This window comes from Mirounga angustirostris, unplaced genomic scaffold (assembly GCF_029215605.1).
Source record: "Mirounga angustirostris isolate CCGP_5_RB_7025 unplaced genomic scaffold, mMirAng1.0.hap1 SCAF_1, whole genome shotgun sequence".
NCBI classification, from domain to species: domain Eukaryota; kingdom Metazoa; phylum Chordata; class Mammalia; order Carnivora; family Phocidae; genus Mirounga; species Mirounga angustirostris.
The window spans coordinates 38,856,702-38,879,600 of record NW_026991709.1 but is presented as its reverse complement, the minus strand read 5'-3'; the positions used below and the strand labels follow the sequence as shown (position 1 = coordinate 38,879,600).

The window sequence follows — 22,899 nt, the reverse complement described above, 5'->3', positions numbered from 1 at the left end:
ATAAATAAATAAAACCTTTTTAAAAAAATGCAGACATTTGGATTCTATGGGCTGTTGATAATTTCTTTACTCAAAAGAGAGCTAGAGTAAATAGCTGAGTCATATGTAGGCCTAGGAGTATTTATACATTGCATTTTAAATTTGAGATCATCTTTGTGAATATTTTCTTAAGATGTTTATTAACTAATTATTGCAATGGTTAAAAGGCTATTTTTAAGAAGATTGTAATATCGTTTTTATGGCGAGTGGAGAATTACTAGTTAATGTACGTTTTCTCAGTTATCGGTGAGTTAAGAAAAGCATGTAATATTTTACAAGGTTTTATCCAGTTTGAATATGTGGCTGATTTTTTTATTCACATAAAATAAGTCAGGGGAATGCAGGAAATGTGCTGATGGCTGTTCTTTGGGTATTCATGTTACTGAATATTAATAAAATTGTGTGATCTGGAGGTCAAAAACATTTTTTTTTTTATTTCCAAAACTTTCTAGAGCTGTCTGCATTTTTTATTAGGAAAAAGAAACAATATATGGAAAATATTTAGCTGTTTGGAAAAACAACTGGCACATAATACATCAGTTACCACACACTGTCATACAATACACTGAAGTGGTTACCAAAACAACATGATTTAATTTTATTTGTTTGTTATTTGCACATAAATATTTTCCACATGAATAATGTCAAAATATCTTCTGATTCAAGCAGAAACTCACAAAATCCATTTATTTTTCTTGCATTAAAATGTTAACATGTAAGATTTACTTAGAAGTTCTTGCCGAACATGAAAGTCAAGGGAAAGCCTATTTAACTATTTGCTCAGATAAAATATCACAAATCACAACAGTACATTTACAATATTCCCTTGTAGGAATATATATATATTTTAACTTTTAAATTGAGATATACAAGCATAAACTGAACAGGAGTTATAGGATTCTAGTGTTTGGGAAGGCAACTGAGAAAACTGTGGGTTCTTAATACAAGAATCTTAAGTAAGAAATTATCTGTCCACCTACTCCCCTCTCCTCTGGCACCCAGTTTCTTCTCTATCTGAGTCTGTTTCTGGTTCTGTTTTTTTTTTCAGATTCCATGTATATATGAGATTATACAGCATTTATCATTCTCTAACTTATTTCAGCTAGCATAATACCCTCTAGGTACATCCATGTTGTTGCAAAAGGCAAAATTTCACTCTTTTTGTTGGCTAATACTTCATTGTGTGTGTGTCTATATCTATCTATAACTATATCTATCTATATCTATCATATCCTCTTTATCCATTCATCTATTAATGGACACTTAGGTTGCTTCTGTACCTTGACTATTATAAATAATGCTTCATTGAACATAGGGATACATATATGTTTTCAAATTAGTATTTTTGTATTATTCATAGAAATACCCAGAAGTAGAATTGCTGGATCATATGGTAGTTCCATTTTTTATTTTTTGAGAAACTGCAGACCATTTTCCACAGTGGCCATACCAATTTACATTCCACCAACAGTGCACAAGGGTTCTCTTTTCTTCACAAACTTGTCAGCATTTATTCTTGTCCTTTTGATAATAACCATTCTGACAGATATGAGGTGATATCCCATTGAAGATTTTTTTTTCTTTTTCTTTTTCAAGTCTTTCTTTAAATACCAGCTAGTTAACATACAGTGTAATATTAGTCTCAGGAGTAGAATTTAGTGATTCTATTGTATCTAGTGTTGTATGTATCTGTGATACATGCAACACCCAGTGCTCATCACAGTGCCCCCCTTAATACCCATCACTCATTTACCCCCCCACCCTGACCCCACCTCCCCTCCAGTAATCCTCAGTTTGTTCTCTATAGTTAAGAGTCTGTTTTCTGGTTTGCCTTTCCTTTTTCTCCCCCAATCCATGTTCATCTGTTTTGTTTCTTGAATTCCACATATGAGTGAAATCATATGGTATTTGTCTTTCTCTGACTGACTTATTTCACTTAGCATAATATTCTCTAGCTTCATCCATGTCATTGCAAATGTCAAGATTTCATTTTTTATGGCTGAGTAATATTCCACTGTGTATATATACCACATCTTCTTTATCTTCTTTAGCCAATAATCAGTCAATGGACACTTGGACTGCTTCCATAATTTGGCTATTGTTGATAATGCTGCTATAAGCATCAGGGCACATGTGTCCCTTTAAATTTGTATTTTTGTATCCTTTGGGTAAATACCTAGTAGTGCAATTGCTGGATCATAGGGTAGTTCTACTCTTAACTTTTTGAGGAACTTCCATACTATTTTCCAGAGTGGCTGTACCAGTTTGCATTCCAATCAACAGTGCAAGAGGGTTTTCCTTTCTCTTCATCTTCACCAACACCTTAATTTTAGCCATTTTGACAGGTGTGAGGTGGTATTTCATTGCAGTTCTGACTTATATTTCCCTGATGATGAGTAATGTCGAGCATCTTTTTATGTGCCTATTGGCGATCTGTATGTCTTCTTTGGAAAAATGTCTGTTTAGGTCCTTTCCTCATTTTTAAATTGAATTGTTTTTTGTTACTGAGTTGTATGAGTTCTTAATATATTTTAGGTATCAATCTCTTATCAGATACATACCATTTGAAAGAATATTCCCCCCTTCAGTAGGTTGTTTTTTGGTTTTGTTGATGGTTTCCTTCACTGTACAAGAGTTTTTTGTTTGGTGTAGTCTAATTTTTTTTTATTATTTTGGTTTTCATTTCTCTTACCTAAGGAGACATATCCAAAATAAATATATTGCTTAGACCAATGTTAAAGAGCTTACTGCTTATGTTTTCTTCTAGGAGTTTTATGGTTTCAAGTCTTACATTTAAGTCTTTATTTTGAATTTATTTTTGCGCATGGTCTAAGAAAGTGGTCCAGTTTCATTCTTTTGCATGTAGCTGTCCAGTTTTCCCAGCACTTTTATTAAAGAGACATCTTTTCCCCATTGTATGTTCTTGCCTCCTTTGTCATAGATTTATTGACATATAAGTGTAGGTTCATTAATGGGCTTTCCATTCTGTTTTATTGATCTATGTAACTGTTTGTGTGCCAGTACCATAGTGTTTTGATTACTACAGCTTTATATTATAGTTTGAAATCAGGAAGCATGTATGATACTTCCAGTTTGTTCTTTCTCAAGATTGCTTTGGCAATTTGTGATCTTTTGTGGTTCCATACAAAATTTAGGATTATTTGTTCCAATTCTGTGAAAAATGCTGTTGGTATTTTGAAAGGAATTACATTAAATCTGTAGATTGCTTTGGGCGGAATGGACATTTTAACAATATCAATGCTTCCAAATCATGAGCACAGTATATCTTTCCATTTATTTGTGTCATCTTCAACTTCTTTCATCAAGTTCTTATGGTTTGCAGAGTACAATTCTTTCACTTCTTTGGTTACATTTATTCTTTTTGATGCGATTATAAATAAGATTATTTTCTTATTTTATCTTTTTGATAGTTTGTTATTAGTATATTTATTTAGTAAATTCATTTATTGGTTCTAATAGTTTTTGGATGGACTCCAGGGTTTTCCATGTAGAGTATCATGTCACCTGCAAATAATGACAGTTTTACTTCTTCCTTTTCAATTTGTATGCATTTTTTTTTTTCTTGCCTAATTGCTGTGTCTAGGATTTTGAATATTATATTGAATAAAAGTGGCAAGAATGTTTTTGATCTTAGATAAAAAGTTTTTAGCTTTTCATCATTGAGTATGATGTTAGCTGTGGGTTTGTCCTATATTGCTTTTATTATAATGAGGTATGTTCCCTCTCTACCTACTTGGTTGAGTGTTTTCATTAAAATTGAATGTTGAATTTTGTCAAATGCTTTTTATGCCTCTATTGAGATGATCATATGATTTTTATCCTTTATTTTGGTAATGCAGTTTATCATATGATTGAATTGCAGATGTTAAACCGTCCTTGCATCCCTGGAATTAATCCCACTTGCTCGTGGAGCATGATCCTTTGAATATATTGTTGAATTCTATTTGCTAGTATTTTGTTGAGAAGTTTTGCATCTTAGTTCATCAGGAATATTGGCCAGTAATTTGTCATATAAAGTCTTTGTCTGGTTTTGGTATCAAGGTAATGCTGGCCTTGAAAAATGAGTTTGGGGCGCCTGGGTGGCTCAGTTGGTTAAGCGACTGCCTTCGGCTCAGGTCATGATCCTGGAGTCCCGGGATCGAGTCCCACATCGGGCTCCCTGCTCAGCAGGGAGTCTGCTTCTCCCTCTGACCCTCCTCCCTCTCATGCTCTCTGTCTCTCATTCTCTCTCTGTCAAATAATAAAATAAAATCTTTAAAAAAAAAAAAAAAGAAAAGAAAAATGAGTTTGGAAATGTTCCTTCCTCTTCAATTTAAAAAAAAATAATTTGAGAAAGGTAAGTATTAACTCTTTTTAAAATATTTGGTAGAATTTACCTGTGAAGTCATCTGGTCCTGGACTTATGTTTGTAGAGAATTTTTTGATTACTGTTCAATCTTATTACTAGCAATTAGTCCATTCAGATTTTCTATTTCTACATGATCCACTCTTGGAAGATTTGTGTACCTAGGAGTTTATTGTTTGTTTGTTTGTTTGTTTGTTTTTTCCAGATTGTTTAATTTGTTGACATATAATTGTTCATAGTATTCCCTTGACCTTTTGTGTTTCTCCAGTATTTTTTGCATTTCTCCTCTTTCATTTCTGATTTTACTTATTTCTCTCTCATTTTCTTGATGAGTCTGGCTAAAAGTTTTATTGATTTGGTTTTTCTTTTTAAAGAAACAGCTTTTTTTTTTTTAAAAAAATGAAGAAACAGCTTTTAGTTTCACTGGTCTTTTCTTTTTTCTTTCTTTCTTTCTTTTTTTTTTTAGTCTTTATTTCATTTTATTTCATTTATTTCCACTCTGATCTTTATTATTTTCTTCCTTCTACTAACTTTGGGCTTTGTTTGTTTTTCTTTTCCTAGTTTGTTTAAATTTAAAGGAAATAGACTTAATTTAATTTTAGTTCCTTAAATTATTTTTCCTTTTCTAGTTCCTTTAAGTGTACAATTAGATTGTTTATTTGAGAATTATAAATAACTTTTGTTATTTGTAACAAAATTTTGCTTCATCTCAAAGATTTTAGAACATTATCTTTCCATTTTTATTTGTCTCAAGGTATGTTTTGATTCCCTCTTTGCTTTCTTTGTTGACTCACTAGTTTTTGAGTAGCACTTTTTTTTTAATCTTTATTTTTTTATTTTTATTTTTTTTTAAAGATTTTATTTATTTATTTGACAGAGAGAGAGATAGCTTAACAACTGAGCCATGCAGGTGCCCTTGAGTAGCATTTTTCTTTGAGTTTTTGTTTAATAGCATATTGTTTAGTCTCCATGTTTGTGTTTTTTTCACTTTTTTTCTTGTAATCGATTTTTACTTTTATACCACTGTGGTTGGGACAGATGTTTAATATGATTTTAATCTTCTTAAATTTATTGAGACTTGTTTTGTGGTCTAACATGTGATCTGTGCTGAAGAATGTTCCATGTACACTTGAAAAAGAAATGTATGTCCTGGTTGCAGCTTGTCTGATATGTGGGGAGGATGAGGCTCAGGTCACTTGCCCAGCCTAGTTGCAGCTCATCTGATGCATGGGAAGGTCAGGACTGGGGTGCTCCCCATCTGGCTGTATCTCAGTCTCTGTGTTGAGTGGGCAGCGCATGGGGTGCTCAACCAGTAGTGCAGGGTCAGGATCATGCCCTCTGGTACTAGCAGACTCAAGAGACGGCACTGGAAGTGGCGCCTATATGCTCTGTAACTAGCAAGTTAGGATGAAATTGCAAAAATGGCATCCACCAGCACTTCTATCCCTGAAAAAATTCCCTGCATGTACCTGCCTCTTCAGTAGCCACTTTAAAATTAGTAAGTGGATTTCCCTCATGTATAATCTAGGTGATTTTCACTCTGTTGATCTTATGCTGGATCTCAGGGCAAGTAGGTTTGTGTGTGAGGCTGATAAGAGCGAGATCTTTGTTCCTTTTAGTTCTGCAATTCTCTTGGTCTTAATCCTTGTTGAATTTCAAAACTAGCTCTTTTGTGGGCTAATATTTCCAGTACTGCCCTCCAGGGCCAGGGTTACTTGTATAGGGGACAATTCATTGAGGGAGTGTTCCATATTTTGGGAATTGCTTCCACTTTGTGGGGTTACCATTTCCGGAGTGGCATCCCGGGTAAGGCTGTGTCTGCCTCTCCTACCCTTCTTGATGTGTCTCATTTGTTATGGTGGTGCTGTTCATCTAGTTCTCAGGTCTTTTCAATAGGAAAATTATTCCATACATAGCTGTGAATTTGTTATGTCTGAGGGAAAAGGTGACTTCAGGGTCTTCCAACACTGCTATCTTGAACCCCCTCAGAAATGAGATATTTCTGAGATGGTTACCTCCTAGTAGATTACAAAAAGCTGATAACAATCTTCTGTCTTTTCCTCAAGCAGCAACTGCCACCTCTACTTGTGTTCCCAAGGTGGCTGGTAAGAAGTTGTAATTCACATTCTAATTTTCAAAATCAAGTTCATAGGTTTGGGGTCATTAGAACCATACTTTAACAAATTGAAATGGTATCAAAGGTAAGTATCAATAATCAATGATTTCAAGACCAACTTCTTGTAGTGTTTTTGCTGACTTATAGATCAATTTTAAAGTTAGTGTATTACTCATCTCTTGACAAGATAGAAATGTACTTATAAACATCTTTTATGTTGACTAATTGAATTTAAATAAAAACAAGCAAACAGAAATCCCATCTTTTATTATATGTTGGTCTCATCAAAGCTTTTTATACAACAAGTACTCCTTTGATTGCAACATCATTGGGATTTGAAGAGTTTATTTAAAATATATTTCCATTCATTTGATAACTTTTCTGTAAGGAAGAAATTTTTGATATATTATAGGTAATACTAAAGTTAGGAGAAAAGCTAGAGGTGTTTTTAAAAATCTTGGAGAGGGGTGCTTCTGTGGCTCAGGTGGTTAAGCATCTGCCTTTGGCTCAGGTCATGATCCTGGAGTCCCAGGATCTAGCCCCACATCAGGCTCCTTGCTCAGTGGGAGTCTACTTCTCCCTCTCTCTCTGCTACTCCCTGCCACTCGTTCTCTCTTGCTCTCTCAAATAAATAAAATCTTTAAAAAACATCTTGGGGAAAATGTTTGAAATGGTCTTTAAAATGACTTCCTGAATTGTTTCACATCCAGAAGAACTAGTACAGAAGACCCCCCTCAACGTCAAGAAGAATAATAAGGACAATATTTGCAATAGAAACAAAAGTAATAATTTTAGCTTAAATTAGAGTTATAGCATCAATATGTTAATAATTGTAGTCTCTATTGCCTCATGCAAGGTAACTTTTTGGGTTTGATATAAACATTTTAAATTCCTGTATTTCTTCACATGTAACTAAACATCAAAACAAGATCAAAAGATCATTTCTTATTAACAATTTGCCTGCTGGTCTTTTAAGTATATAACTTATTGACATGTATAAACTTACAATATGTAAAATGAGAAATGTAAATAGTATGTGCTCAACTCTGTTCCTAGGGAGTTTTGTGAATAAATTTCCATTAATCTAGGGTCAATGCACCCTAAAGTTATATAATTCATGCCCTTTCTGGATTAGTTTAATAAGAAATAATCTGCTATTTTTTATTTTCTTTCCTTTCTCTGCTCCAATTGCACTTCTATAGAAGTTTTAAATGTTTATGTATGTATCCGGTTTTGCATATTGTAGACATCTGTCAACTCAGTAAAACTCATTGCAGGGTAGTCATTATTTTGAAGGAAAAACTGAGCTCATCTCAATGAAACTTAATTTAAAAACTACTTCAATCCAAAATTAAAGAAATACCAAGTCAGAAATTTGGTTTTTACTTACTTGATTTGACCAGAATACCACTAGAGAAAAATAATTCATATTCTTTTACTTTTACAAGTGTCTTTAAAACATACAGTGTATATATATTTCTAAATATCTGTGTTTGTGTGTATAGAAAAAGTATTATCAATAAATGTCATACCTGTATTCCAAGAAGGGACAACTAGATGCGATGGAGGTCTTATCTTCATCGTTTATGTATGATGTGTAGTAGACTCTTCAGGTTTTGTGGGTTGCCAAGTCAAGGTGTACTATTTTCCTTTGAAAGGGAATGCAAATTGCAACTGGAAGACTATTGAAAGAGCCACTGAACAGAGCATGTTAGCCAAATATGATTGCAGAGTATTTTCCAATGACCAATTGAATGGATTTGTTATTTTAATAATGTTTGAAATTAGTTTATAGAAAGCATCTATATGATAATTCATTGTCAGGTAACATTCATTTTTATTTTGTCCTAGTTGGACTATTAAAGGGGAAAAACCATTGGGCTAATTATTCCTTCCTTTAGAAAGTTTTATTTTATTTATTTATTTATTTATTTATTTATTTATTTATTTATTTGACAGAGAGAGAGATAGCGAGAGAGGGAACACAAGCAGGGGAAGTGGAAGAGGGAGAAGCAGGCTTCCCGTGGAGCAGGGAGCCCGAAGCGGGACTTGATCCCAGGACCCTGGGACCATGACCTGAGCCAAAGGCAGACGCTTAACCTTCTGAGCCACCCAGGCCTCCCAAGAGCCGACAGCACCCAGTATTCCCAGGCAGTTTCCCATCCAAGTACTAACCAGGCCCGACCCTGTTTAGCTTCTGAAATCAAACGAGATTGGGCATGTTCAGGGTGGTATGGCCGTAGACCCTTTAGAGTTTTATAGCCTGGGTTATAATTTGGTAGATTTTATTACTTATTGTGGGGTTGCTATGGCAAATTTAAAGAGTCCTATTTAATAAGATATACCCTTAGGACTAAAAATTAATTATAGGTAATTTATTATATCTGGCTGGAATCTTAGATGTAAGACCAATTGCTCCCCCTTTATTATGTAAAACATCCTAAACTTATAGGTAATTTATTGTGTCTGGTTTGAATTTTAGATATAAAGCCAATTGTTCTCTTTTTCTTTTCTTATGCAAATCATCCTAAACTTTGTATTTTACCCTAGGATTCTTATTTGGCAGTACCAAATTTGGGTCATTATCACAATTTTTTTCTTTACTTACAGAGATTTTACCTATGCCTTTGTCATTCCATATATTTTAAGAAATTTTTATTTTATTATTTTTTTTCTTTTTGGGGGCAATTCAAGCATGGATCAAAATATTGTGACATCAAGGGGAATAGCGACCTCAGTATATGACCTTGTAATCCCATACATGGATGCCACGTCATAACTAATGGCCACCTAGGAGACCCACTATCATTTAAAGCACACCATTCCTGAAATACAGGAGTCAGTGCCTGGTTAGACACACCACAATGACACTATGCTTGTTAAGCAACTCAGCCTCCTTTTCCTTTTGCTTCTCTATCCCTACTCAACATTAGGCTCTTTGCCACTTTTTCCCACTCATAGGGCAAGCTCAGGCTAGAAAAATTGAAGACAGGTAAAACCTAGCCAAACAAACATAAAGAAGCACAACCCAGAGCACAGATATACAAGCACAGCAATAACTGACCCTATTTAATCCCAGTGAACTGTGTGTAATCGGCCCAGTTAGTAAATCAAGAGAGAGAAACTAAAGATCCATCACATCAGTGAACACTGCCATTGCATCATGCTCATAGTGTCAATTGTTTTATTAGGACACTTAGCATCCTCTGCTGGATGTTTGGCAGCACCCCTCTACAGAATTTATGGAGGTTGGGATGAAGGACACATAGGTACCAATGGACAAACAAAGTAAAAGAAATATAGCAAACAACCAGAGAATTCTCTAAGGAGAAGGGATCAAGTTTGGCTTGAAGTAGAAACAAAAGGGGCAGGGGGAGTGGATTTGCAGGCAGGTGGCTCTATTTCTTATTGAGGTTTGAAGGTGCCAAGAAGGCCAGTGTTTGCATAGTTTGAACTTCTCCTGTACAGTCAAGGGAGGCTTATCACTATGCACACATGTTGGGGGAAGGGAGAAAAGGTAAGGTGTGCATGAAAAATGTCAGAAGTCAAACACCAAAAATGGAATCAAACTCTTGCTTACACTGATTAGTCTTAAAATTTTGAAATCATATTGCAAAAAAAATAGCATCTATTAAATATTTGGGAATTACCAAGAACGAAACTGTAACTAAAGTACTATGGAGAATTATTAAATGACTATCATTTTTAATAGAATCTAAGCTTCAGGAAGTAACTAAATTGATATGTTTTCACATATTATAGTGCTTGGCACACAGAAAGAAGTTAATGAATATTTTTGAATGAAAGAATGATAGTCTGTACAGGCCTTTCTAAGGAAATGATAATAAACTGATCTAGAGGGAATGCTCTCTAGGTCATAGAGAAAGAAGTCATGAAAACTGATAAGGGCACACACTTGAACTATTGAAGAAACACCAGCATGTCCAGTGTGGCTGGAGCCAAAAGAAAGGTGGTCTAAGATGTGAACAAGCCCAGGGGCAGCTGGTGCATGGCTTAGTTGGTTAAGCATCAACTTTTGATTTCAGCTCAGGTCATGATCTCAGGGTTGTGAGATTGCGCCCAACATTCTGGCTCCGTGCTGGGTGTGGAGCCTGCTTAAGAGTCTCTCTCTCTCCTTCTGCCCCTCCCCCACCTTCTCTTTCTCTCTTAAAAAAAAAAAAAAAAAAAGATGTGAACAAGCCCATGTCATCTGGGACATTGTATACCGTGGCAAAGAGCTAACATTAATGAGTGGTGTTTTTCAGGACCAAATAAAACAATGAGTTAAATAGTACTGGGGAATTTTCCAAATGTGTACAAAATTAAGAGGAGTTCTTCTGATATTTCTAACAAATTTGACCTTTAAGAATTTTTAGAATAAAATTCAGTGCCTTAGTTTGACCATGTTCCCTTCAAAAATAGCTGGAAGATTGAAAGATGGGAAGTAGTTGGAAGATTTTAAGAAAAATGGCATTATGTGACTTGTATTTAAATATAAAGAAATCATTACTATGAGGGTAAAGATTACATAGTGTAGAAGGTGATTTTAGTAATTCACACTGGGTATGATGGCAGCTTGTATTAGGTGGTAAGAAATGTCTACCTTCTGGCTGTATTTTGAAAATAGAACCCACAGGAAATATTGATAGATTGAATATAGAAGTGAAGGAATTAAGTTAGTGGCTGAGAAAAAAAAAATCACTTTGACCAGTTTGTTTTGTATTAGATTTATTGACTAGTGTATTTTCAGGTTTCTAATACCTATAAAAGTGTTTTGCTCGGGGTGCCTGGGTGGCTCAGTAGTTAAGCGTCTGCCTTCGGCTCAGGTCATGATCCTGGAGTCCCTGGATTGAGTCCCGCATCGGGCTCCCTGCTCGGCGGGGAGCCTGCTTCTCCCTCTGACCCTCCCCCCTCTCATGTGCTCTCTCTCATTCTCTCTCTCTCAAATAAATAAATAAAATCTTAAAAAAAAAAGTGTTTTGCTCAATGACAGATTATAATATGTATTTATTATATGAAAAGAAAGGCAAAAAGGGCTTGAAAATACTAAAGTGCTGCTTGTGAATAGGTATTTATCCAAAGGATACAAAAATAGTGATCTGAAGCAGTACATGCACCCCGATGTTCATAGCAGCAATGCCCACAATAGCCAAAATATGGGAAAAGCCCAGATGTCCGTCAACAGATGAATGGATAAAGAAAATGTGGTATATTTATACGATGGAATATTAGCCATCAAAAAGAATGAAATCTTGCCATTTGTAACAATGTGGATGGAACTTGAGGGTATTGTGCTATGTGAAATAAGTCGGAGAAAGACAAATACTGTATGATTTCCCTCATATGTGGAATTTAAGAAACAAAACAAATGAACATACGGGAAGGGAAGGAAAAATAAAATAAGATAAAAACAGAGAAGCAAACCATAAGAGACTCTTAACTATAGAGAGCAAACTGAGGTTTGCTAGAGAGGAGGTAGGTTGGGGGATGGGATAATTGTGTGGACATAAAGGAGGTGTTATGTTATGAGCACTGGGTGTTGTATGCAACTGATGAATACACTATATGTTATGAGCACTGGGTGTTGTATGCAACTGATGAATACACTATATGTTAACTAAATTGAATTTAAATTAAAAAAGTGCTGCTTGTTAAATTAAAATATTTAAAGAAAAAAGAATTAAAAACATTGAAGATCTTGAAGACAATTTCTCAATATCCATTCTTTTTTATTCTTCTTAAAGCCAAAACAAACAAATAAAAGCTAATAAAGAACAAAACCTATTCATAGGCCCAAATGATAAATATGTGATTATATGCTAATAGTGATTACAAAATAAAATTAGTATGACATATCTACTACTAATGGTAAAGATTAGAGCAAACTAATGATATAAAATAGATATGTAAGAAAATATAAGAATATATAAAGTTGAGTGGTATTTTCTGTTAAGTGTATGTTTCATATACCTGTATTTAAATCTTCTAGCTCTCTTTGTAGTAAACATGGTAAAATCAAGACATTGTATTTTATTCTAAAAACACCTACTGGTCAAATTCGTTAGAAATATAAGGATTCCTTTTAATTTTATACATTTTAAAAAAATTACCCAAAGCTATTTAACTCATTTTTTATTCAATCTTAAAAAAGCATCATTCATTAATATATCATGTTTTATACATTGCTCTATAAAGAAGAACTAAAAATAAGTTAATTTCTTTGATCTTGGCTTAAATAATTGGAATATTACTCTCTAAATCTTTTCCTGGTATATGTAAATACCTGGAAGTATAAAAAAGTATAGAAGATTAAAAGGCTTAGCCTATTGATGATATGGAGGCTGAAGATGTAGGAAAAGATTTAGTGGTTCCCTGATATTAATCATTATATATATTTCCCATTAAATAATTGTTGCTAAACATTTATAAAACATACAACATTTGATGTTTCATGATAAAAATACATGATCTCATAACAATATTTTTTCAAAAAGTTACTTGTACAAAATAAGCACAAATTTGTGTTAGATATTCTCTTTCCATCTCTGGTGTTGACATAGCCTATCTACTTTGGTTTATTTATACTTTCTCATTTTTATTTCCTATTGATTTTCCTATATCAGTAGTTCCTTCCCTTCACGTCACAAGATAATCCCTCCCAGAATCTTCTTTCCTTGCTTTTGTTTGTCCCTCTTTCTGCATGTGGATCTTGGAAGAGTCTCTTCACTTAATCTGAACAATGTACAATAGTGTATAAATACTTACCTACAAAATACTCACCTTATCGTTTAGTATGTCAGTATGTGCCTCAGTAGATATTAGTGAGTAAAAGAAATTGTGCAGTTGAGAGATCTTGAAAAGAGATAAAATTTTGATTAAAGTTTTAAGTTATGAAAGGAAAAAAAATAAGAAAATTTTTTTAAAAATTAAGTTTTCTAAATAAATGGAAGAGCTCCTGATTATATGCCTACTCCCCTCACTCTATCTCCAAACCACAAATGGATTCATTTAAATCTGATTTTCCATTTTTAGTCAACAGCACTACAGAATATTAAAGTAACTGAAGTTACATTTGCTTCATCCTGTAGCTTCATCTTTATCCTCATCCACATCTATACAGTGACAATTTTTATTTAAAATGATTCTTTTATCCATTTTTTTATTATTTTAGGATTTCATTATTTAATACCACCTTAACGATCACTTGTCTCTTACTTTTGATTCATTATATACTTTGCCTCTTACATTAAAATGTATTCTGAGAGAAGGTGAAACAGAACTTCAATTAATTTTAAGCACATTAATTCTAAAAGAAAATTGTAAGAAATATTTGTAAGTTTTTAAAATAACAAACTTACTGAGATATAATTCACATGCTGTACAATTCACACAGTTCAGTGGTTCAGTTCAGTGGTTTTGAGCATATTCACAGAGTTGTACAACCATCATCACCACAATCAATGTTAGAACCTCTTTATCAGCCCAAAGAGACATTCTAAACGCATTGGTAGTCATTTTATTCCTCTAACTTTACTCCAGCCCTGGGCAACCACTTTCTTCCTCCACAAATTGTCCTATTCTGAACATTTCAGATAATGGAATCATGTAATATGTGTTCTTTTGTGTCTTGTTTCTTTTCACTTACCGTATGTTTTAAAGGTTTGTCTATATTGTAGCATGTATCAGTACTTCATTTTTTTTTTATTACCAAGTAGTATTCTAATGTATAAGTATAGCACATTTTATTTATCCACTCATCAGTTGATGAGCACTTGGGTTTTCCACTTTTTGGCTGTTATGACTGTAATGAGCATTTGTTTACAAGTTTTTATGTGGATATATCTTTTTATTTTTGGATACATATCTAGGAGTTGAATCACTGAGTCATGTGATAACTCTTCATTTAAGCTTTTGTGGAACTGCTATACTATTTTCCAAAGTATTTCTCTGAACCATTTTGCATCTCTAATAACATTGTATAAAGCTTCCAATTTCTCTACATGCTCTCTAATGCTTGCTATTGTCTGTCTTTTTTATTATATTCATCCTAGAGGGTGTGAAATGGTTTTGATTTGCATTTCCCTGATGGCCATCTAATGTTTTTAATGATCTCAAATTATACTGGTTGCCTGAGATAACTTACAAAGTGCCTTGTTTTAAATGGATGTTGGATTTATCTCAAACATCATTTAAAATACTAAGCTTGAGTAATAATGAATAATATCAAAATGCAGATGGGAAAGTATCTGTACATACAGGATGCTTTGATGGCTTATTCCTACTTATGACTTCTCCACGGGACTCTGCCTGTCTCATGTGTACCAATGGTGGTAGAATTGGATATGACTGGAGGATGCACTAAGTATCATTTGTTTTATTCCAGTCAGGTGGCCCAATAACACTAGTACAAATGGTATTTCTAAATAATTATGATGAACACTATCATTCCTCATGTATCATTCCAATGAAGTATTACAGATTGGTTTTTATAAGAGATTAACAAGAAAATACCAAAAAGTCAGAAACTTCTTTTCACCATATTTTATTTTCACAGATGCTACTAAAACATCTTAAATAAATGTATTTAAAAGATAATTGGCCCTCATAGAAATCCACAGCTTTTTTGGGGGAGAATCATTTTGGTGTATTAATAACAATGACAATTGATGTAACATGAGAAATAGGTGTTATCAAGGAAAAAACACATTTACTTGATCACACCAAGCAAATTAAAAGAGATCCTTTGGCTTTTAGTCTTGTTTTGTTTTGCCTTTGTGTGTGTGTGTGTGTGTGTGTGTGTGTGAGCATACTGTGGAGTTCTATAAATGAATCTGCTATTTACTCTTTATTTACTAAGTATGACATGATTCTTGAATAAGTAATTTGTGCAAGAAGATTAAAAAGTCCATTAACATTCTGGTTTAGAAATTTATGACTTAAAATTTTTATAAGCACAAAAATTTTAAAAGTTATGTGTTGAATAAGTAGATTTTTAAATGTGCAATTCTATCAAATTGCATTTCCATATGGCACAACAATAATTCATAACTATATAAATTTCAGAATTGTCCTACAATGCTGGAGGTTCTAAGTACAAGCAAGAATGATGGACCATAATTAAGTGCATTTGTTTATGCCATCTGGAAGCCTTTTGCAGTCCATTAATTAGTAGGATTATTACAATATTCTCCGCTAATGGGTTTTGTCAGATTTAGGCTTTAGATTTGTTTGTGGTTGAAGGGCTGTTTGTGTGTTTATTAAGTGCTTGGTTATTTCAGTGATGTGTGTGACTGGTAGTAAAAACTACTTCCCCATTCCTTAACATCTTGTTTTTTAAAAGATTGAAACTCAAGGAATTTACTGAGGTGTTTGCAATTTTGGACTGGCAATAATAAAAAGGTACTTATTGTATACATAATTACACAAGGTCTGGAGAGCAGTACTTATCCTTTATTTAGGGCTACAATGGGTCAAATAGTTTGTCTTATCAGCATGGTAGGTTTTGGGAGCAAGAAAAACATACCCCCTTAATTCAATATGTACACCTTTTTGTAGAATAAAGAATTTGTCTGATCTCTGTTCATGGTTCCTTGGAGGAAACTTCTAAACCTTGGGATTTCCCAAGATATGGGAATGTCTTTTTATTGGTGATGGGCCCTTGGACCACACCTGAATTTATGCCAACAATGATTCAGGATAGCGACTGGTCATACCAAAAAGAATTATGTGGTTAGAGATTTGGGGTTTGAGCCTCATGTAACATGATCTCCTGACACCTGGAAAGGAGAGAGGGTCTGGGGATTGAGTTCAGTCATGTGGCCAAAAATTCAATCAATTATGCCTCAAATTTGTAAGCAGTTAATCAGAAATGCAAGTAGACAAGAGATCCCCAAACTTGTAGCTGACATAAGGGCAGTCTTGTTGGGGACCATGCCCCTAACTTGTGGAGTCTGTGCTAACTTTGGGTGATCAATGTCAGAATCAAGCATAGTATTGCAAACTTTCAATTTATTTCACCCTGGAAGTGCTGTCTATAAAACCTCTAATTAGCCACATTCTAAACTTTGCAAAATGGCATTGCTTGTTGACTGAATACCTTGATTCTCTGGATTCCGGTCATCTGTCTTATTTCCTTCATTATTTAAACTCTTGTTTTTTAAGAGTGCTTTATAGAAATTATAATATAATGGAGAGGAAGATGGCTCAATGAAAACAGGATAAGACTGAGTGTTAAGGGTTGAACAGTTATGGGGCGCCTGGGTGGCTCAGTCGTTAAGTGACTTCCTTTAGCTCAGGTCATGATCCGAGGGCCCTGGGATCAAGCCCCACATCGAGCTCCCTGCTTGGTGGGAAGCCTGCTTCTCCCTCTCCCACTCCCCCTGCTTGTGTTCCTTCTCTCTCTATCTCTTTCTCTGTCAAATAAATAAATAAATAAATCTTAAAAAAAAAAAAAAAGAGTTGAACAGTCAGGGGCGCCTGGGTGACTCAGTTGTTAAGCGTCTGCCTTCGACTCAGGTCATGATCCATGGGTCCTGGGATTGAGCCCCACATCGGGCTCCCCGCTCTGCGGGAAGCCTGCTTCTCCCTCTCCCATTCCCCCTACTTGTGTTCCCTCTCTCGCTGTGTCTCTCTCTGTCAAATAAATAAATAAAATCTTAAAAAAAAAAAAAAGCTGAACAGTCATTTCATAACTCTATCACTAACTATAATTGTGAGTGAAAATAATTTGTTAATCACTCTGAGCCTGTTTCTTCATCCAAAAAATAAGGTGGCTGATTAAATAACCTTTAAAGTCTCTGGGAGCTATTAGATAGTAAGATTCTTTGAATTTCAATGCCTCCATTTTCTTGTCAGCAAATGGGAGACAATCTGACTGATCTCACTCAACTTTGATGAGAAATAACTAAACCATTTTTACCCATAGGAAAGACATAGACTTTACTCTTTCTAAATATGCTTTGATTCTGTTAAAATTCCCATAGAAAAATTACAAAACAAACAAAAGAAAGGTAAAGATCCTAGTTTTAATAGAAAGCAGTTTCAGCATCCATCAGTGAGATAAAATGTAGAGGTTTATCTGGTGAAGAGCAGAGCTAGAATGTCACTGTATTTGATTTCTATATGGGTATAATGTTATAATTAATACATAATGGCAATTTTGTTTAAAATAAGCTTGCAGTAAATGACAGGATTTCTGCTTACTACCTGAATGTCTGTGTTCAATTTCTTCTTTTCTTTTTCTTTGTTTTGTTTAATACCCCTCACCTGACTGTGGCTTTTGAAGAAAATTACTCATATTAGTATCCAAGCCCAAGTATGAGTCAGGCGGCTTCGTCACATTAACCAATGTGTGTCACTTAGCGTTGTGGCAAAGGAGGTATGTGATTGGAATACTATAGAAATTTGCATTATAACCGAATTATAAAAAGACTATAAGATTTGGAGTCAAGCAGGACCAGATTGAAGTTCTAACCGTACCATAACCTCTATGTGATCTTGGACAGCTTACATTATCTTTAATGAGCCTCAGCTTTCTCCTCTATAAAATTCCTATTTTACAGGGCTGTGTTCAGCGTTTAGCAAGTGGTTAGTACATAATAAATGGTCAATAAAATAGTAACTATTCTTGAGGGGATGATGAGATTCCATTTTCCTTTGTTGGTTTCGGGTTCTGCATCTTTCAGATGAGCAGGTTGAACTAGATAATTGCTAAAGAATTCCATCTTTGATATTCTGATTCTTAATTATTTTTTTTTTCTTTTTCATCGACATTCTGTTACCATGTCACCCCATTAGTATAATTTACAAGGCCACATTGTGCTCTATGAAGCTTCTTGACTCAAACTATTTATATCATCCCTGGTATTTTGCAGTAACTCCCATAGAGTGAAGAAGAGGTGCTTGAAGTTTTATTTTCTTGCCACCCTCCCCTTCGCACAAGGGTGTTTGAGATAGAGCACATTTTCTGACCTGTTTTCTTTGGGACATATTGTCATATCTTGTGGTGGTAGTTAAAGCCACAAGTACGTTATATGATGGTAAACAATATTATTTTTGAATGAAATATCTCAACCGTATCAATGTGCAGAAGATTTGCTCAAGAACCCCCATAGAAAGAGAAATGTACCTTATAGCATCTCTTTGACGCATCAGTTAAATAGACATCTTAACTTCAGGAACTTCATTCAGTAGATGTACAACATTTCATTAAGTAAATGGTTTATGTAAAAATTCATTTTCACCCCATGGATTAACTGGGGCATAAGTAATGGGTTTCATAAATGCATATAAATATATAATTTATTTAAATAGCATTTATCTTGGGACGCCTGGGTGGCTCAGTCAGTTAAACATCTGCCTTCAGCTCTGGTCATGATCCCAGGGTCCTGGGATCAAGTCCCACATCAGGCTCCTTGTTCAGCAGGGAGCCTGTTTCTCCCTCTGCTGCCTCCTCTCCCCACTTGTGTGCTCTCTGACAAATAAGTAAAATGTTTTAAAAATAGCATTTATCTTTTTACATCTTCAAAATTATCAATTTATCCTTTTGGATTCAGTCTCAACATTTGGGGGGTATATGCATTATATAAATCATTAGAACGCTAGTCTATTTTGCAATTGTCCAACACTGGATATTTTCATTCTTATTGCAGAGACAGTAAAAAAAATGAAGAGTTGAAGAATAAAAATGGGGTTTTCTAATTCATAGTTGATTTTGCTATCTATTACTAAGCTTTGGGCTCTAACTAGAGTTATTTGGTTTTTGTTTTTATTTTTCAGAAAAAGCTGATATGTTTCCTTTTAAAAAAGAATCTATGTTCATTGCCATTATTATTATGTAAGTGAAAATGAAAATCTTTGTCTTTAAAATGGGGGACGGAGGGGGACAAAGTGGGGCAAAATCATTTAAATAGTTGATTTTAGATTAGTGGGGAAAAAAAGCCCCAACCCTACAATATGCACTTCCTTTTTTTGCTGAGGAAACTGGCAAAGAAGTTACTTTTAGAAATGAGTCAAAAAGGCTGTTGAAGTGCTCCAACTCTACATTTTTTTGTGTGTACAGCCATTTACAAGGCTATCTTCATCTCCTCACTACAGATTTGATTTTTATGAGGCTCAAATTTTCTTTGTATTGAACTTCTGTCACATTATAATCACAAAATACGATTTATTAGGGTACAACTCCTTTGGCAAGTGGAGGGCTGAGCCTGCAAAAATGACTTTCAAGAACACACATGAGGAATGGCAAAATTTTAGACATTTTTTTTTTGATGTTAGTTTCTAAAAATCCTAATAGGGAAGTTTCCTTTACAAATAAGAATTGAATGACCAATAAAAATTGTATGAGGAAAGGATGAATTAATATAACAAAATGAGAAATTTAAGAAAAATGCTATATATTTTCATCCATCTCAAAAATGTTATTTCAAATAAAAAATGTAAAAATACATATGACATTAGATTTATTTTTTAAGTTATGACAAAAATTTTACAAATAGATCACATTCGACATCACTTATAATTTACTGGGTATATACTATAAAGTCACATTTAAAGACAAGGTATAACAAATTCCAGTTGATTTATATGTATGCCTCTTTTCAGATGGACTGTTGAACAATTTATCAACTGACACAGTATAGAGTTTTATTTCCCTTTTTTATTCATTTATTTTGCATGAATTATCCAGGATTAACTCATTAGGTCCCCAAAGCATATTCTTTAGGTGTAGCAACAGGCTATGAATCTTCCTAGAAGGCAGGTGATCTCATTTCTGGTCAACTTAAATCATATTTTTCTTACTGGAATTCTTTTTTTTTTTTTTCTTTCTTTTTTTTATTCTTATGTTAATCCCCATACATTACATCATTAGTTTTAGATGAAGTGTTCCATGATTCATTGTTTGTGCACAACACCCAGTGCTCCATGCAGAACGTGCCCTCCTCAATACCCACCACCAGGCTAACCCATCCTCCCACCCCCCTCCCCGCTAGAACCCTGTTTGTTTTTCAGAGTCCATCGTCTCTCATGGTTCGTCTACCCCTCCGATTTCCCCCGCTTCATTCTTCCCCTCCCGCTACCTTCTTCTTCTTCTTCTTCTTCTTTTTTTTTTTTTCTCAACATATATTGCATTATTTGTTTCAGAGGTACAGATCTGAGATTCAACAGTCTTGCACAATTCACAGCGCTTACCAGAGCACATACCCTCCCCAGTGTCTATCACCCAGTCACCCCATCCCTCCCACCCCACCCCCCACTCCAACAACCCTCAGTTTGATTCCTGCGATTAAGAATTCCTCATATCAGTGAGATCATATGATACATGTCTTTCTCTTTTTGACTTATTTCACTCAACATAATACCCTCCAGTTCCATCCACGTCGTTGCAAATGGCAAGATCTCATTCCTTTTGATGGCTGCATAATATTCCATTGTATATATATACCACATCTTCTTTATCCAGTCATCTGTTGATGGACATCTTGGCTCTTTCCACAGTTTGGCTATTGTGGACATTGCTGCTATAAACATCGGGGTGCACGTACCCTTTCGGATCCCTACTTTTGTATCTTTGGGGTAAATACCCAGTTCTTACTGGAATTCTTATAGTCTCTGTTTCTTAGGTGCTAACAAATCATACTAAATGTCTGCATCTGGCCCTCACTTTTCTTTCTGTCCCTGGTGTTATTAGTTAGGAGGCCTCTTAAATATGTAACCATGTGAATGAACGAATTCGGGAAAAGTCTTCCAACATTCTCTGGTCAACGATATAGGGAGGATTAATCCTGATTCCATAGCCATCACCCCAATAAATATTATAAATATTACAAGTTATATCCAGGAGGAATCTTTATTTTAAATATTTTAATCACTCTGTCAGGTCATGCTTCCAAGATGACAAAGAAATGAGGGAATAATGGTCGTGCCAAAAAGGGTCCTGGCCACTTGTAGCTTATTCACTGTACCAACTGTGCCCGTTGCGTGCCCCAGATCAAGTCTCAAGTCCATTAAGAAGTTCCTTATTCAGACCATAGTAGAGGCCACCGCCATCAGGGGCATTTCCAAAGCACGAGTCTTCTTTGAGGCCTATGTGCTTCCCAAGCTGTACGTGAAACTCCATCACTGTGCAAGGTATGTGCCAATCACAGCCACGTGGTCAGGAATTGCTCTCCTGAAGCATGGAAGGATCCAACAGCCCCACCTCGATTTAGGCCCTAGGGGACTGCCCCATGACCTCCACCAAAGCCCAGGAGCTAAGTCCTTCAGGACTGAAGAAAAACTGTGTTCTAGAAAAAAATAAATAAAAAGAAGATTATACTTTAAACAAATAAAAGATTTTAATCATGCTAGATATTTAGTAAAATGGGACTAGTGTGTTAACCTTGGGGGATTAGATACAGTGAGTCGAAAGTCATTAAGTCCTCAATTATAAAACATGGGAAAAATGCACAATGACATTCATCGATATGTCATAGATAATTTAAAATCACACATTTCTTTATGTAAAAGTATGTAGGAACAGATGAGATTAGCAATGTATAATTTCAGGTCACCAAAGTGCAAAGTGCTATACCTTGGGTGGCCTTATCTAAAACAGTAATACTTTTACTTCATAGGCATTAATAAATAGCCACATCACTCTTTAATTTAGTATATAATATTTGTTATTCACTGAAATACATTTTACCTTTATGTGTAGTGTCTGTATGTCTAGACCTTTTCACCCTAGTGTAAGCTTCTTGGTGGAAGGCTCCACCTCCCTTGGTCATCACTGTAAAACAGTGTCTTGACCACTCTGTAAGCTCTAGATTAATACTGATTGCTGACAGAGAGTGACTTCCTGTTATACTCTATTTCTAATGGGACATTATTGATGCTAATTTTTGTGAGGACTTAACAAAAACTCTTCATACAATATATTTTTAAAATCTCCAACAACACTAGAAGACCTAAGATAGGTATTATTTTTCTCATGTAACAGTTGAAAACAGAGGTGTAAATAGTCAAAAGATTCAGAAGTAGAATTAAATCCAAGTTGTCTAACTGAAGAGCTGTGCTCCTTCACATATGATATGATCTTAGGACGTTCCAGCTTTCAAAAGCTGTAGTTTCTATTTTATAATGGACAAAACACAGTGCATTACACAGGACAAACCATTTATGACAATAAAACAGATGTGGAAACACTATCAAACGATTAAGTCATTGGTTTGACAACTAATGCAGTATGTGATAGTATTCCCAAACAAATAAAATGTTAAATTTTGCCGGAAAGTTCTTAACACAGTATTTGAAAATGCAACTTTGAACTAGCACCAAGGAATAGTCAAATAATAATTCTCATATATTACTAAGTATTTTTATGCATGACTAATCCATT

The 22,899-nt window shown here is 34.6% G+C and overlaps 1 long non-coding RNA gene and 2 pseudogenes across 1 annotated transcript in view; 2 read left to right on the top strand and 1 right to left on the bottom strand.

Annotated features, from left to right (window-relative positions):
* LOC135362116 (uncharacterized) overlaps positions 1-22,899 on the top strand; it is a 234,641-nt gene that overhangs the window by 111,732 nt on the left and 100,010 nt on the right. The gene's annotated exons all lie outside the window — the stretch shown is intronic.
* LOC123835085 (5S ribosomal RNA) lies at positions 8,648-8,766 on the bottom strand (annotated as a pseudogene).
* On the top strand, positions 21,414-21,776 carry LOC123834651 (small ribosomal subunit protein eS26-like; annotated as a pseudogene).